The following is a 15,130-nucleotide window of genomic DNA, read 5'->3' as shown; positions in this document are numbered from 1 at the left end:
AGTTTTAGGATTTTTCCTCACCTGTATTAATTTGTTTGTTTTTTTGATTATACAAAACATTAACATAGAACAAAAGTCAAAACTTTTTTTTAGGCTACGCCACGTGGCATGCAGGATCTTAGTTCCCCAACCAGGGATCGAACCTGTGCTCCCTGCATTGGGAGAGCAGAGTATTAACCCACTGGACCACCAGGGAAGTCCCAAAACTATTTAAACAGATATATTCTGAGGATGCTCATTCCCATCCACCTCTTCCCACCCACCCTTAGCAGCTTCTGGTTAATCCTTATGTAAAAATAAGCACACATACATACAGTAGGTTCTTATTTCCCCTTTTTTCCTATGCAAATGGTGTATATTTTGTATCTTGGATTTTTCTTTTTTAATCTTAACAATGCATCATTAAAATTACTCCATATCAGTTCATAGAGATTTTTCTTATCTTTTTTTTTAACATCAGCATATTTTTTTCATAGAGTGGATGACCATTAATTATTTATTCAATCTCCTAGGTATGAGATTTAGGTTCTTTCCATTACTTTGCTATTACAAATAATACCACAATGAATAATATTGTGATTTTTTTCTCCGTGATATTGAAGGTGTATATATTCAGGGTAAATTCCTATAAATAGGATGCCTGGTATTACAGGCCTTTGAAAAGAAGGTGAATTCTTAGGTTTCAGCATTTAAGAGTTTGATACATGTTACTTACATCTAGATTGTTCTTAGGTGATTTAGGGCTTCTTTTTTGTTCGTTTGCTTACCTAATGCATCATGATCTGAAAGATGTTTTATTAGTCTCCTTTTGCTGATGTGCCTTTATTTCTCCTAGTGTTTCCTGTAGATTTTTCTCTGCATTTTTGACCCAATGTTATTTGGTGCACAGGTAGGTATAACTGTAAGATCTGCCTTGAGGATTGTGTCCCTCATCATTGTAAAGCACCTTTCTTTTTTTTTTTTTTTTTAATGCTTTCCTTTTTTTTTTTTTTTAAATTTTTATTTATTTATTCATTTATTTATTTTTTTTAATTTATGGCTATGTTGGGTCTTCGTTTCTGTGCGAGGGCTTTCTCTAGTTGTGGCAACTGGGAGCCACTCTTCATCGCTGTGCGCGGGCCTCTTACTATCGTGGCCTCTCTTGTTGCGGAGCACAGGCTCCAGACACGCAGGCTCAGTAGTTGTGGCTCACGGGCCCAGCTGCTCCGCGGCATGTGGGATCTTCCCAGACCAGGGCTCGAACTCGTGTCCCCTGCATTAGCAGGCAGATTCTCAACCACTGCGCCACCAGGGAAGTCCGTAAAGCACCTTTCTTGACTCATTTACAATGTTTGTGTCTGAATTCCACCTTGTCTGATGTTGTGACCATGACTCTTGCTTCCCCTTGTCTGCATTTGTGTGTATGGACCTTTGTCCCTTCTTCGATTTTCAGCTGTTCCTAGCTGAGTCTTCACTTACACACATCATTCTGTTGGACTCTGCTTAGAATTCCAGCTAAGGGCTTTTCTTATAGATAGATGTGTACCTTGTTACAAGTTTGATATGGCAAATACATTTTATCTTAGTTACAGTGTCATTCAATTGTTTAACACTTCCTTTGTTTTAGTGTATTTCACTAGGTGTAACAGTGTGTTTGTGGGGGGGCACGTTCATGTGCACACATATTCTAGAAATTTGGAATATTTGTACTCAGTTTTTAGTTTTTAGGAATTACTTTAACTATAATTTTATGTAATATACTTAATCGTTTAAATCCTCAGTTTTGACTAACTTCCCATTATGATAAAGTTAGCTGATTCCACTTTCTCCTTTCTCCTCTTTCTTCCTTCTGCCATCTGATTTTTTTTTTTAACTTTTTATTAGGAAAAAGTTGTTCCCATGTATACATCACCTAGCTCCAAAAATAATAATTAAATCTCATTTCACCTATACCCCACTCATTTCTCCTCTTCTGTGTTAATTTAAAGCAAATTCAATTCATATCTTTTTTTCCTGCAAACACTTCAGTATGTATTTCTAAAAGACAAGAATTTAAAATATTTAAACAAATATCATTGTTATACCTAAAGTAAAAATTAAGGCAGGAGTAAATGATGTAGCAGAACTGGAAGTGGCCTCACCCGAGAAGGGAAGAGATTAGGTTAAGATTGAGCTAACCATTTGGTCAGCATTAAATTTTCCAGTTATATCATAAATGATACAAAAATTTTAACTCAGGATTCAAATAAATCCACATATTTTGATGGGTTGCTGTATAGTTTAAGTCTCTTTTAATCTACAGGCTCTCAGCTCCCTCATCTCTCTCTCTCTCTCTCTCTTTCTCTCTCTCTCTCTCTCCCCCTCTCTCTTGCAATTTGATTTTTGAAGACCCTGGGCCATTTGTCTTGTAGAGTGTTCCACAGTTTGGATTTTGCAGATTGCTTCCTAGTGTCATAGTTCAACATGTTCCTCTGGTATCTATATTTCTATAGATAAAAAAGAAAATTGGTAGTTGCATCTAGGATATTGATCATATTCAGGTTCTTATTTTGGAGGAGATGTTGGTGGTGGCAAGACTACTTGATAGGTGGTAGCATGAATTGTCTTCCATGAAGAGATATGTAATAGCTGAGTGTCTCTTCTTAAGATGGTCGAAGTTGGGGACTTCCCTGGTGGTCCAGTGGTTAAGAACCTGCCTTCCAATGCAGGGGACATGGGTTCGATCCCTGGTCAGGGAACTAAGATCCCACATGTCACTGGGCAACTACCAAGCCCGCGTGCCACAACTAGAGAGAAGCCCGCGCGCCACAATGAAAGATCCTGCATGCCACAACTAAGACCCGACTTAGCCAAAAATAAAAATAAATAAATAAATAAATATTAAAAAAAAAAAAAAGATGGTCGAAGTTGTTGATATCTAATGCTTAGACCTATTAATTCACTGGGGGTTGTAAAATAATATTCTAATTTTCTTCTTCTGCATTTATTACCTGGAATACTTCTATAATCATTTATTGTTTGGTTACATAAAGATGGTGGCACAGTTTGTATCAGAAAGAGGATAAATGCTTGACTCATTCCCTTTATTTACTAAATCTTAAGGGAACACTGGGAATAATTGCTTTAGAATATTACATAATCACTCATTTGAATTGAAAGCACAGTAGTTTGACCTTATAGATTTTATCAGATAAATCCTAAGGGTACATACACACACAACTGTAAAGAAATAGAAGTTTCAATAATCATATCATTAGTCTTACTATCGTGTGTATATAATATATATTATTGGGACAGAGCAAATTAATATGTTAATGTTTTCAGGAAACAAAACTTTCAGAGAGAAAATAGCTACAAATATAAAATCAAACAAAAACTCTGAAATGGGAATATTAGCTTGAGATTGATATATTTTCTTCTATATTTTAAAAATAGAAACTATGCAAAGCTGTTACCGAGTCCAAGCTCGTACCGTTCACTGTGTGACAGGCCAATAAATCAAGAGACGAATTGTTGGGGCAAGGAATAGTGACTTTATTCGGAAAGCCAGCAGACCAAGAAGATGGTGGACTAGAGTCCCAAAGAACCATCTTGCCTGATTTAGAATTCAGGCTTCTTTTGTACTAAAAGGGGAGGGGGTGTGGCTGCTTGTTGCAGACTTCTTGGTGCCGGAATCCTTTGTTCTTGCAGCTGTCCAGGTAGGTCTGGTCACAATGTTCCTATAAGCTTCCAACAAGACAAATGTTATTCTGTGTTCTGCAACTTTTTATCTCTGTATGAATGGAAAAGTGTTATACTTTTAAAGGTTAGAGCCTTGAGACTGGGCTAAGGTGTATATTTCAAGGTGTAGGCAACATTCCCTTACAAAAGGTACAGAGCTCCATGACTAAGCACAGGCAGCAGAGCACAAGGGTTCGAGCTAAAGGAATAGATCCAATGTGGAGTCAGGTTTGTTCCTCTCTGTTACAGAGCCTAGTACAAATAAGCACCCTGACCTCCTAGATTATGATTTCTAATGCTATTTCTCACTAACAAGACTCAGGGGTCCTTAGAGGTATGACTAATTCCAGATCTGGATTAGATGAACTTGGGCATCTTTTTATAATGAAAAGCAAGGAAGCTATTAAAGGTTATTGGGGATATGGTAGAAGGATTCAAAAGCCAGCTTGAAGGGGTTCTTACTTGCCAAAAATCAGATGATTTGAGTGTAAAAACAAAACAAAATAAAACAAAACATCCTGAAATGGATTGAAACACATCAAATATATGGGAATTCATGAGTTCATGATAATATTCCCCTCCTCAAAAAAAACAAAACCAAAAACAAACAAACAACAACAACAAAAAAGCAAAAAACAACCCAGCTCATTGACATTGGTCTCCTTTAGAAGATGCTGAGGAATCAATTGATAATTCAAAAAACAAAATTCTAAATAAGTGAAAACAATCAAACTGTATTCCTACATTTTCTTTATGAAATACACCTCAGATAAGCAAATATTTGATAATGAAAAACTCTACGTTCTACATAATAGATAAAATTGATAAATAAACAAAGGAAATAAGGTGAAATTTAGAGTACTACAATTTTGCAGTTCCTTAAAAATATTGGTTATAAGCAAACAATGATCAGTGACTGCTAAAACAACTAATTTTAATCTGATTAATCTTAACAAAAAAAGAAATCATCAGACATTTTGTACCTTAATGGGATACAATAGGAAATTCACAACTTCACTTGTGAAGTATTCTTCCAAAAAAAATGATTAAACCCCTAAATATAACTACTAGTTTACAAAAAACATAAGAGGTAGAGAGATGTGTTAAATGACATCATGGGGATACTATCAGCAAAATTCAGAATATAAGAAATTCTACTGGACAAAAAAAAAAAGAAAGACAGATGGACAGAAACAAAGAAAGAAGGAAGGAAGGAAGGAAGGGAGGAAGGGAGGGAGGAAAAGGGAGAACCTATAAAACTTTCTGAGATGATGAAAATATTCTCTATATCTGTGCTGTCCAGTTAGGTAACTACTAGCCACATGTTAGAATCGAAGACTTGAAGTACAGCTAATGAGACTGAGGAGCTGATTTTAAATATTGTTTAATTTATAAATAACTTATTAAATTTAAATAGCCACATGTGGCTAAGGGCTACCACATTGGACAGCATAGCAAAAACTAAAAAATAAGAGATAAATCAACTAAATGCAATGTATGGAGTTTACTTGAATCCTGAAATAAACAAACCAATAAGATGTTCCAAGTATAAAAAACAATTAGGAACTATTTGGGAAATTTGAAACCTGAAAGGATATTTATATTAAGAAATTCTTGTTGGGCTTCCCTGGTGGTGCAGTGGTTAAGAATCTATCTGCCAATGCAGGGGACACGGGTTCGAGCCCTGGTCCGGGAAGATCCCACATGCCGCAGAGCAACTAAGCCCGTGCGCCACAACTACTGAGCCTGTACTCTAGAGCCTGTGAGCCACAACTACTGAGCCCACGTGCCACAACTACTGAAGCCCGTGCATCTAGAGCCTGTGCTCCGCAACAAAAGAAGCCACTGCAATGAGCAGCCCGCGCACCGCAACGAAGAGTAGCACCCGCTCGCCGCAACTAGAGAAAGCCTGCGTGGAGCAATGAAGACCCAATGCAGCCAAAAATAAAAAATAAAAAATAAAAAATAAATAAATAAATAAATAAATAAACTAAACAGAAACTTCTTGTTAATTATTTTTAATTAGGTTAAAATATTATGCTTATTTTTTGAGTCCATATCTTTTAGGGAAACAAAATGAAGTATTTATGGATAAACCATTATTATATATGTGATTTGCTTCAAAGTGATCTAATGGCGATGGAAGGGAGAGTGTGTGTGTGTGTGCGTGTGTGTGTGTGTGTGTGTGTGTGTGTGAATGAGGGGCCAAGATTTGATGTGTACTGATAATTGTTGAAGCTGGTAGTATTCGTTTCCTATGGCTGCTGCAATGTTACCAGAAACTTGGCTTCAAACAGCACACATTGATTCTTCTACACTGTAATTAGTTCCAGAAATTGGAAGTCCCAATAGTTTCAGTGAGCTGAAATCAGGTGTTTGCAGGGCATGCTTCCTCTAGAGATTCTAGGGGAGAATCCATTTCTTTCTTTGCCTTTTCCAGTGTTTTGAGTGGCATTTCTTTTATTCCTTGGCTCAGTTCCTACTCCTCCATCTTCAAAGCCAGAAGCATAGCATCTGCTTCTCTCGGCTTCTATCCCAGGGTCTTCTTCTCTTTTGTCTGAAATCAAATCTCCCTCTTCCTCCTTATTCTAAGGATGTTTGTGATTATACAATAGGGCTTACCTGGATAATCCAGGATAGCCACTCCATCTCAAGATCCTTAATTTAATCACATCTGAAAAGACCCTTTTCTCATATAAAGAAACATTCATGGCTTCAATGGACTAAGGAGCTTGGTCTCTTTGGGGGCTATTATTCAGCCTACCAGACTGTTTGATGTTCACATGGGGATTTTAAAAAGTATCTATCTATCTATCTGTCTGTCTGTCTGTCTGTCTGTCTATCTATCTATCTATCTATTTTGGCTGCGCCGGGTCTTAGTTGTGGCACACGGGATCTTCGTTGCTGCATGTGGGATCTTTAGTTGCGGCACGCAAACTCTTAACTGCGGCATGTGGGATCTAGTTCCCGACCAGGGATCGAATCCAGGCACCCTGCATTGGGAGTGCGGAGTCAGCCACTGGACCACCGGGGAAGTCCCCACGTGGGGATTTGTTATCCTATTCTCTGTACTGTAGTACAGGTTGGAAAAATCTCAAATAAAAAATCAAAAAACCAAATTTGTCTGATGCGTATGCATAGCAGTTTGTACAATATCACTGATTTAGATGGGATCTCAGGACCCGTAACCCAAATCTTTGTTCTGCCTAATTGTGCTGCCACTCGCTTATCAGAAACCACAAACAAATCACAGGCCTGGGGAGTTAATGGCCTAAAAGAATGTTTTCTTTTTGCAGAGCTATTTTGTTCATGGTAACTTCTATAAACCTGGAGCCCAATGTTTCTAATGATTGAAGAGGAGATAGTCGCCAGTATAGACATGTTACTGACTGTTACCTGGGTTACATTTGCCAGGAGACTGGAGGCCCTCTGCTTACACGGATTTTATGGACACAGCCAACCAGTGGAGTAAGTTTTAGGGTTTCCTTTCTATGATTGTTCTTGTTGCTGCTGTTATTCTCTCTCTTTCATGCAATTTAAACTCTTAATATGCTCATCTTTTAGGAAGCTGGATACATGAGAATTCAAATTATAAAAAAGAAAAACTGTAAGTAGGGGATGGGGTTAGGGTGGTTTTCTTTTTTAAAAAAATTAATTAATTAATTAATTTTTTTGGCTGTGTTGGGTCTTCGTTTCTGTGCGAGGGCTTTCTCTAGTTGCAGCAAGCGGGGGCCACTCTTCATTGCAGTGCGCGGGCCTCTCACTGTTGCAGCCTCTCTTGTTGCAGAGCACGGGCTCCAGACGCGCAGGCTCAGTAGTTGTGGCTTGCGGGCCCTAGAGCACAGGCTCAGTGGTTGTGGCTCATGGGCCTAGTTGCTCCACGGCATGTGGGATCTTCCCAGACCAGGGCTCGAACCCGTGTCCCCTGCATTGGCAGGTGGATTCTCAACCACTGTGCCACCAGGGAAGCCCCCTGCTAGGGTGGTTTCCTTGCTAAAAAGATTCACATGAAGTTTCTTCTGAATAAAATGTACTCTCCATGTACTATAACTATCTGTTGAAATTTTAGATTTTCCTGAACACATTTGAGCAAAATGATATACCTGTTTATTTTTGTCCTACTCCAATGGAGTTTTAAACCATGAAAATTATTATCTCCACGGAAGCAAGGGTGACCCTTTTGTTAAAACAATTCATCAGTGGTAACCGATGTCCCACAAGATTCAGCCTGCAGTGGCAGAGCAAGAACCAACAATATGAGGCCTGTTTTTGCTCCCTGAGTTTTTGTTTTTGTCAGTTGAAAGATATATCTTTAGCTTACTTGCTTATAATTATAAACTGTTCATTGCAAGAAGTCAAGCAAATAGAATAGAATCTAAAAAGTGCCTTCACAGGTAATGAAAAAATCCAATAGAGTGTCAAAGTCTTTTATTCCCATTTAAATAAGAAGTACGGATTGCTTTTCACAACCCTGAGAATGTGATTAGTGCCACTGAAATGATACCTTTATTATATGAGGCATAATTCTTAGGACCATTTATCATGACAGACCAATAATTACTTAAGGTTCCACCAACCTCCTCCTAGCTGTGACTCGACAAAAGTGATATTGGATTCTAAGTCACTTAGCTTTGGGTGCTGAGGTAACATTCCAGTGTAGGAGAGGAAAATATTCTTTTTTTCCTTCTACCCTCCTGGGCTCTCCAGCTGGGTTCTGTAACATTAGGCTGACAAAAGATAGATTAGTAAGAGAACAGTAAAGAGAAGTTTATTAGCGTGTGCACTGTGCATACACGTGGGCATACCAAGAGATGAGTGACTCAAAGCAATTGTTAGAACTTAGGCGTATATAACATCTTAACACAAAAACAATACAGTTTTAGAGATGTGACCAAAAAAAAAAAGGACTTTGAGTTTCTAGAGTGACATGGTAACTCCACAGTTGTCTGGGACCCAGTCCACTTCCAGTTTTCTGATCTGACCAATAGCATGAGGACCTCATTTCATGATCTGGGATATAGTCCTGCCATCCATTTTCCAAGCCGCACAAAAGGAGAGAGAATAGGCTTGTATCAACTGTCTTTTAAGGACATTTCTTGGAAGCCTGTGCACAGTATTTCCAGTTACATTCTCTTAGCTTGACCTTAATCAGTAAGTAAGTCCATGTTTGGCTGCACGGGTGACTAGGATATGGATTGCTTAATCTGGGCAGCTCTGTCCCCAGCTTAAATGTAGGGGTTTTATTACCTAAAGATGACAGAGAGCATGGATGTTAGGGGAAAATTAACAAGTTCTGTGATAACTTCCCAGCACTGAAATTCCTGAGCCAAGCTGTATTTTTTGCCTTTTAAAGCCCTTGTTATATGAGGACAGATTGCTTCCAGAAATGTCCTACCACTCAATACTTCCACACATGGCACAAGAGGAAGCCTGCTTTGTCACATCCATAGTTTTCTTTTGACTGAAGAAACTTAGATTCTAATACAGTTTTGTCCGATGTAGCAGGCAAATCAGAAAGAATGAAAAATAGCATCAAGTACCATTAATTTTGAGTTCTTAATTCCTCAGAAAGAGTTAAATCACTGATAATTTAGCCCTTTCAAAAATGGGCTACTCTCTGAGTCAGGGCGGTAATTTGATGGCTGTGGTTCAGTTCAGTGTATGAGAAAATGTCACCATATGGATGAGACAGGCACTTGAAATCCTTCACAGTGGTGACAAGAGGAAGTGACATAATGAAAATAAGACTTCAAAAATGATACTGATTTTGCTAGTTCCTGCATTTATGTCTCGCTGTCATCCAGATGATCCTAATTAAATTTTCAAGTTGGGGCTGGTATCAACATGCTTTTAAAAATACGCATTTTTATTTTAGAATCAAGCTGATCTTAGGCAGCTTATTGGTTTGCTTTGTTTTCATAAACAGAGTGTGTCTGTTCTTTATTTGTAGAAATCTGAGCACTTCCAGCCTTTACTGCCTTAGCAGCAGGAAAACAGCAGCAGACATTGTCAATATCCGAATGGTAGTAGCAGAGGACAGGAAACTCACCATCAATACCTGGGTGGCATTTGGTGGTTCTTACCAGGATCCTTGCAGTGTGGTTGAGAATAAAACATCCCGACCTGTTTGTTGCAGCCTTGGACAGCAGCACACAGCTTCAAGCACAAGTTAATTTTTATAGTGGGTGTGCACTTAATAATTGTACAAAGTTTCTGGAAATGAGCAAATTACCTTAACAAGTGGACCAATAACACACAGGGTCACCACAACTTGAGTTGGGTTTATATCCATCCCCACAAGATGCGTTCCACAGAGAATCCTGACCTAGTTGTTATCTATACTTGCAAATATGATTAGTTATAGCTTCTTGAAGGGGGGAAATCATAAGAAAAGTCTCAGCTGTTGATTTGATAGTGAAAGAATCCAAGATTTAGCTATTTCCAAAGAAGTAAAAGAAAAGCTCTTATTTTTGGAGGAACGAAATGTCCTTTTTCAAAGTTGCTTTTCAACCCTCCTTTCAACATCTGACTTGGTGATAAACCATTTATAATTAACATCCTTAGGATTTTCCCATGTGGATAAATACTCTTGATTGGCAATTTGGGCCTCTCCATACATGTTCCTGTTAAAATGAGGAAGGTATAAAAATTCTACTCAATTAAGTTTTTCTTGCCAAACAAAGCCAAATGGAACAACAAAAACAAACAAACAAACAAGCAAACAAACCCAGAGATACATTCTAGGTAACATTTGCTCTAATGTTTGAACTTTTTAAAGGTAAGTATTCAGTCACCATTCCAGTTTGAGTTTCCCTTACTTTGATATAATCTTATTTGGTCCAATAACTCTGAAGGCTGAGGTATTTCTCTTCCTGCTTCTTTTAGAGAGTAAAGCCACGTTCCAGTTGATTAATAGCTCAGGATTTGCAGAAAATGGTGAATAAGTCTCTGTTTGCTAGTGATTTCTTGGCATCCTGGAAAAATCATTTAGCTTACAGTTTCTTAGACTTGCCATATTATAAAAAAGAGAAAATTGTAAGCTTAAAAGAATTACATCCTTTAGATTCATACAATTAAACCATACTAAATGCACTGGCTTATTATTATTGTTATTATCATTATTTTACATTCTTAGAGTACGTTGAAGAAGGTCAGAGGTCTCTGGCCACTCAGAACAACGGATCCCCAAAAGCAGAGAAAGAGGCTTCAAATATCATAGTGGAGATGCTGAAATATCTGAAAAATTTTACAAAGCTCACTCAAACTTCACGTGAGTGGACTTGTTAACGTGTGAGAGGATCTGTGCTAAAATAGTCTAGTTCTTACTTGAATTTCACACCATTAATGTCCTTTCCTTAAGTCTACTTATCTGGGAAAAAGGAAGATTTTGAACAGTTTGATTCCTTTGGGATATTATGTGACATATTTTTATATTACATAAGGAAGGAGACTGGAACCACTGTGGATGGTTGTAAATCTGGTGGGAGTGGTTATCAGAGGAACAAACAGTGAGCGCAGCACATACGGGCTCACAAAAGACAGGAAAAGGTGGGCGTCCTCACTGGGGTCCTTAGGCAGCCAGCGGACACTACAAAACACTTATCCTGGAGAAGAGGGATCAACCAAAGAGGAGGGCACCCTGAGAATGAAGCTGGCCTTTGCCGTGAAGCAAACAATGGTGAGGTTTTCCATAGGATTTGGACAACTAAGACGTGATGTGGTATTGGAACATTTCAAGAACTGAACAAAAGTGTATTTTTATTTGGCTCCCCCCCCAACCCCGCATTGAATAAGGAAGTCTTTGTTGGTCTAGATCTAGACTAGAGATTTCCATGGTAGTGGTGGAAATTCATTTTTGAAAGTGGGAGAGTTCTCTGCAAAGTGAATTAGGGAAAAAGAAGATAATCTATAAATAAAGGATAAGAAATGATGGCATTTGTGTTGACCTTGAAGAATGGAAGAATAGGTGTAGTGCGAGATTGGACTCCAAAGGCATCACGTGGCTTTATTCTTACTCTTAAGTACTCTTGGTGCTTGGGTTAGAGGAAAGAAGGGAGGTGGAAACCGCCTAAAGATGAACCATTTACAGGCCAGTTATTAAAGAAGAGTGAGGTGACGCTCTGGAACTGTCGGAGGGCCTGCTGGGAGGAGTCGCAATCTTGCGTGAATGTCTCGTATTAACCATAACCTCATGTACACGAACATCTCAGATTAATCATTCCTTTGGCTCTCGGCTATTCAATTCTGGTCATGATAAAACTGAGCAGCAGGGGGTGCTATTCCCTCAAATTTCCTTTCCTGGACTTTAAAGGTCATCTCAAAGGCTTTGTGCCTCTGCAGACAAGCCTAGACTAATTGTAAGTTCATCAAATAATTGAATTCTCTTGGGCATACATTGCCTAGATTGGGTATTATCCTCATGAGATGGAGGCACTAACTTTCATCCGCACCTGCTTTGTTTTGCACTTTGAGGCTCTACCCCAGGTAACTGGCTCTCAAGTGTCCACATTTGGCCACAAGGGGACAGGAGACGATCATGTGAATGGGTTAATAGAAATCCAATACCTTCAATGGAAACCGTCTCAACATACACAGTCTGCCAATGGAAAGTCAAGATTTGTTTCCTTTAAATTGAAATCATTTAGATTTGTATTATGTTTATAGATTTTAAACGCCGTTTAAGGAAAACGGTTTTCAGACTTTAACCCATCAACCATACTTTACCTTCAGACTGCAGAATTAAGGCAAGGCATACTTGCTACAACATATTCTAATATTCAGTTAACCTATTAGCAGATGATTTTTTCAAGGCTTTTCAGTTTGCTTCACATTCCTGTTCATGTTCTTCAAGTTCATCAGTCCACTGTAGACATCTCCCGGGAGTCTCGGCCAGTTTGCGCAGGCTGGTCCAGGCAGTGGTGGTTGCATGAGCCCAGCCTTGCAGGGAAGGCACTGTCCGCTGCAGTCTTGAGCCTTGGTCAGTATGACTGCTCACACTAGGGACGCAGCTGCCATGGCCCCATCTGCTTCCCTGCCCAGGCACTGAGACCCATAACCCTGCAGGCTCAGCAGATCCCTCTGACCCAGTGGTCCATCTGTGACCCCGGCTCCAAGAGCAGACCAGCAGGAGGGACCAGAACCGTCTGGGCTTCCAGAGTCCAAGCTCCCAAGTTAGGACCAACTCCCTCCCAGTCCCGCCCTCCTCTGACCACCACTGGAGCTGGAATCTGATTCAAGCTTGGTTTACCCTTCAAAGCCCTCTAGGTAAAAAAGCAGTGGACTAGGGTTCAGGAGAGCTGGGCTCCAGGCCTGGCTATGCTTGTGTGGCTTAAACAAGGTGCCGCCCCTGGCCTCACACAGGCTGAAGCCTTTTATGTGTCTGAATCTTTCTAGGGCTCTAAATGGAACCTTCTTAGCTTTTCTCCTTCCTGTTTGTTATTTTCCTCCAATGCCGTTTCTGCTCTCTCCTTCTACTGCTTTCTATTCTGCCAGCCTTTTCTCCATTTTGGCTATAAAATATTCAAGAGATTCTTGATATACCGTAACAGTTAATTCTCAGCCCTAGGTGAGGTTAGACTCTAGGATACTTTATGAAGCACAGAGCTCTACCTGCCCCCTCCCACAAGAGACCTGCTAGATTAGATATTGGTATTTCGAGAAAGCACATCAGGCCATTTTGGTGCATAGATGGGGCTGAGAACTAGTGAAGGGAGGGAGTAGGTTCAAGAGGAATGTGGTCCTTGGAAAAGGGAGGCTTACATATTAAGTAAATATAAGAAAGGAAAGGTAAATCCATGAAGGAAGTAAAAGCTGGTAACAGGGAGAATTAAACCTCTTCTCCCCACTGATAAAGACTGTCAGAGATATATCTTTTTCTTTGATATCATTTTTTCTTTGATGTTTTTCTTTCTTTTCTTCCCTTCTCCTTCTAGAAGGAGAGGAGAGGTGGAATGAACATCAGGCTGAAGAAGACAAGCTGGGGAGGGCTAGAGGGACTCAGTTAAGATAGGAAGCTGAGGATTGCAGGCATAACGACAAGTCCTGACATCACAGCTTGGCCCCTGGCAACCCAGGATGGCAGCACAGGGGAGATTTTCCGTGGCCCAGCATCTATTTCATGCCCTAGGAAGTATCACCAGCTCATAGAAGTGCTTCTCAGAAACTCTCACTCCTTCTGGTATTGCAAAATCCTTTCCCCTTTCCTAAAGTCCCCTCCTTCCAAAATAATCCCTTCTTTCTTCTGTCTCCAAAGAAAAACTTATTCACTGAGACCTAATTACTGCCAAGACATAAGAACCTTGATTTGACAGGTAGTGATTAGTTAGGTTTGCCATCTAGGAAGTACCATGGGTATTGGTATATATACATGCCCCGAAACTTTAGCATCTTACTAGACGTAGATAAATTAAACTATGTTAAAACCTTGATTATATATTTATCATAGGCTAATGTGATAAAAAAAATAAATACATACACACACATACACATATGTTTATTAATAAAATTAGTGAGCTTACTTGAGGGCAGGGTAGTTAAACTTCCTCAAGATGTGATGTTTGAACTGCCCTCTGAAAAATGAGATCTGTATAAAGAGGAGGACAGGCAGGCAGAGAACATTCCAGAGAGAGCAGCAAGGGCAAAAGCCCTGTAATAAGAGGAACTGGATGGAAGAAGCCAATGTGACCGGTGAGCAGAGAGCAAGGGGCAGGGATGCATGCGATTAGGAAGGTTGACCTGGGCTGGATGTGGAACGGGAAGCCGTTAGCTGGTTTTAAGCAAGGAGGTTGAGGTGTCCTAAATGTACTTTCACTTTGAAAAGATAACTGGCTGCAGGGCGGAAATGGATCAGAGAGGAGTTGGAATGGAGGAGGGCAGATCAATGAGTAGAGTTTCACAGAGATTATGGCAGCTTGGATTAGAGTATGCTCTAGAAACGATGAGAGGAAAATAGATTTTAGAAAGATTTAGGGGGCGAATATCAGTGATGAATTGGTTCTAAGGCATGAGAAATTAGTATATGTCAGGTATAACCCTCGGGTTTCTGGCTTATATATCTGGAATGAATTTGTCCTATTTTAGAGAAGAGTGAAACTTAATGAAACTTAAATCGGCCTTTGCTACTCCAGAGCACCATAAAGATTACAACGATGAGTAAGACTATGATGCAAATCTAGTAAGGTCACCATACCCTAAAAGAAGGCAACATTTGGAAGGCTATAGTAAGTATTCCCCTGGCATGTGCATATTTTAGAAATTAAGCAGTTAATAGGACCTTCCAATTTTAGGTAGTTATAAATCAAAAGTGGGTAGAGACAGAGTTAAGTTTTAGGACCTAAGTAAGACACTTGAATTTGTAATCCAGTTCTGATCTTTGATGAATAAATGTTCCAAGCAAAATCACAGACCAAATACAAATGCCCAAAGCAAACTT

The sequence above is a fragment of the Balaenoptera acutorostrata genome, chromosome 8 (genome assembly GCF_949987535.1).
Source record: "Balaenoptera acutorostrata chromosome 8, mBalAcu1.1, whole genome shotgun sequence".
NCBI classification, from domain to species: Eukaryota; Metazoa; Chordata; class Mammalia; order Artiodactyla; family Balaenopteridae; genus Balaenoptera; species Balaenoptera acutorostrata.
Note: the sequence above shows the minus strand (reverse complement) of the source record.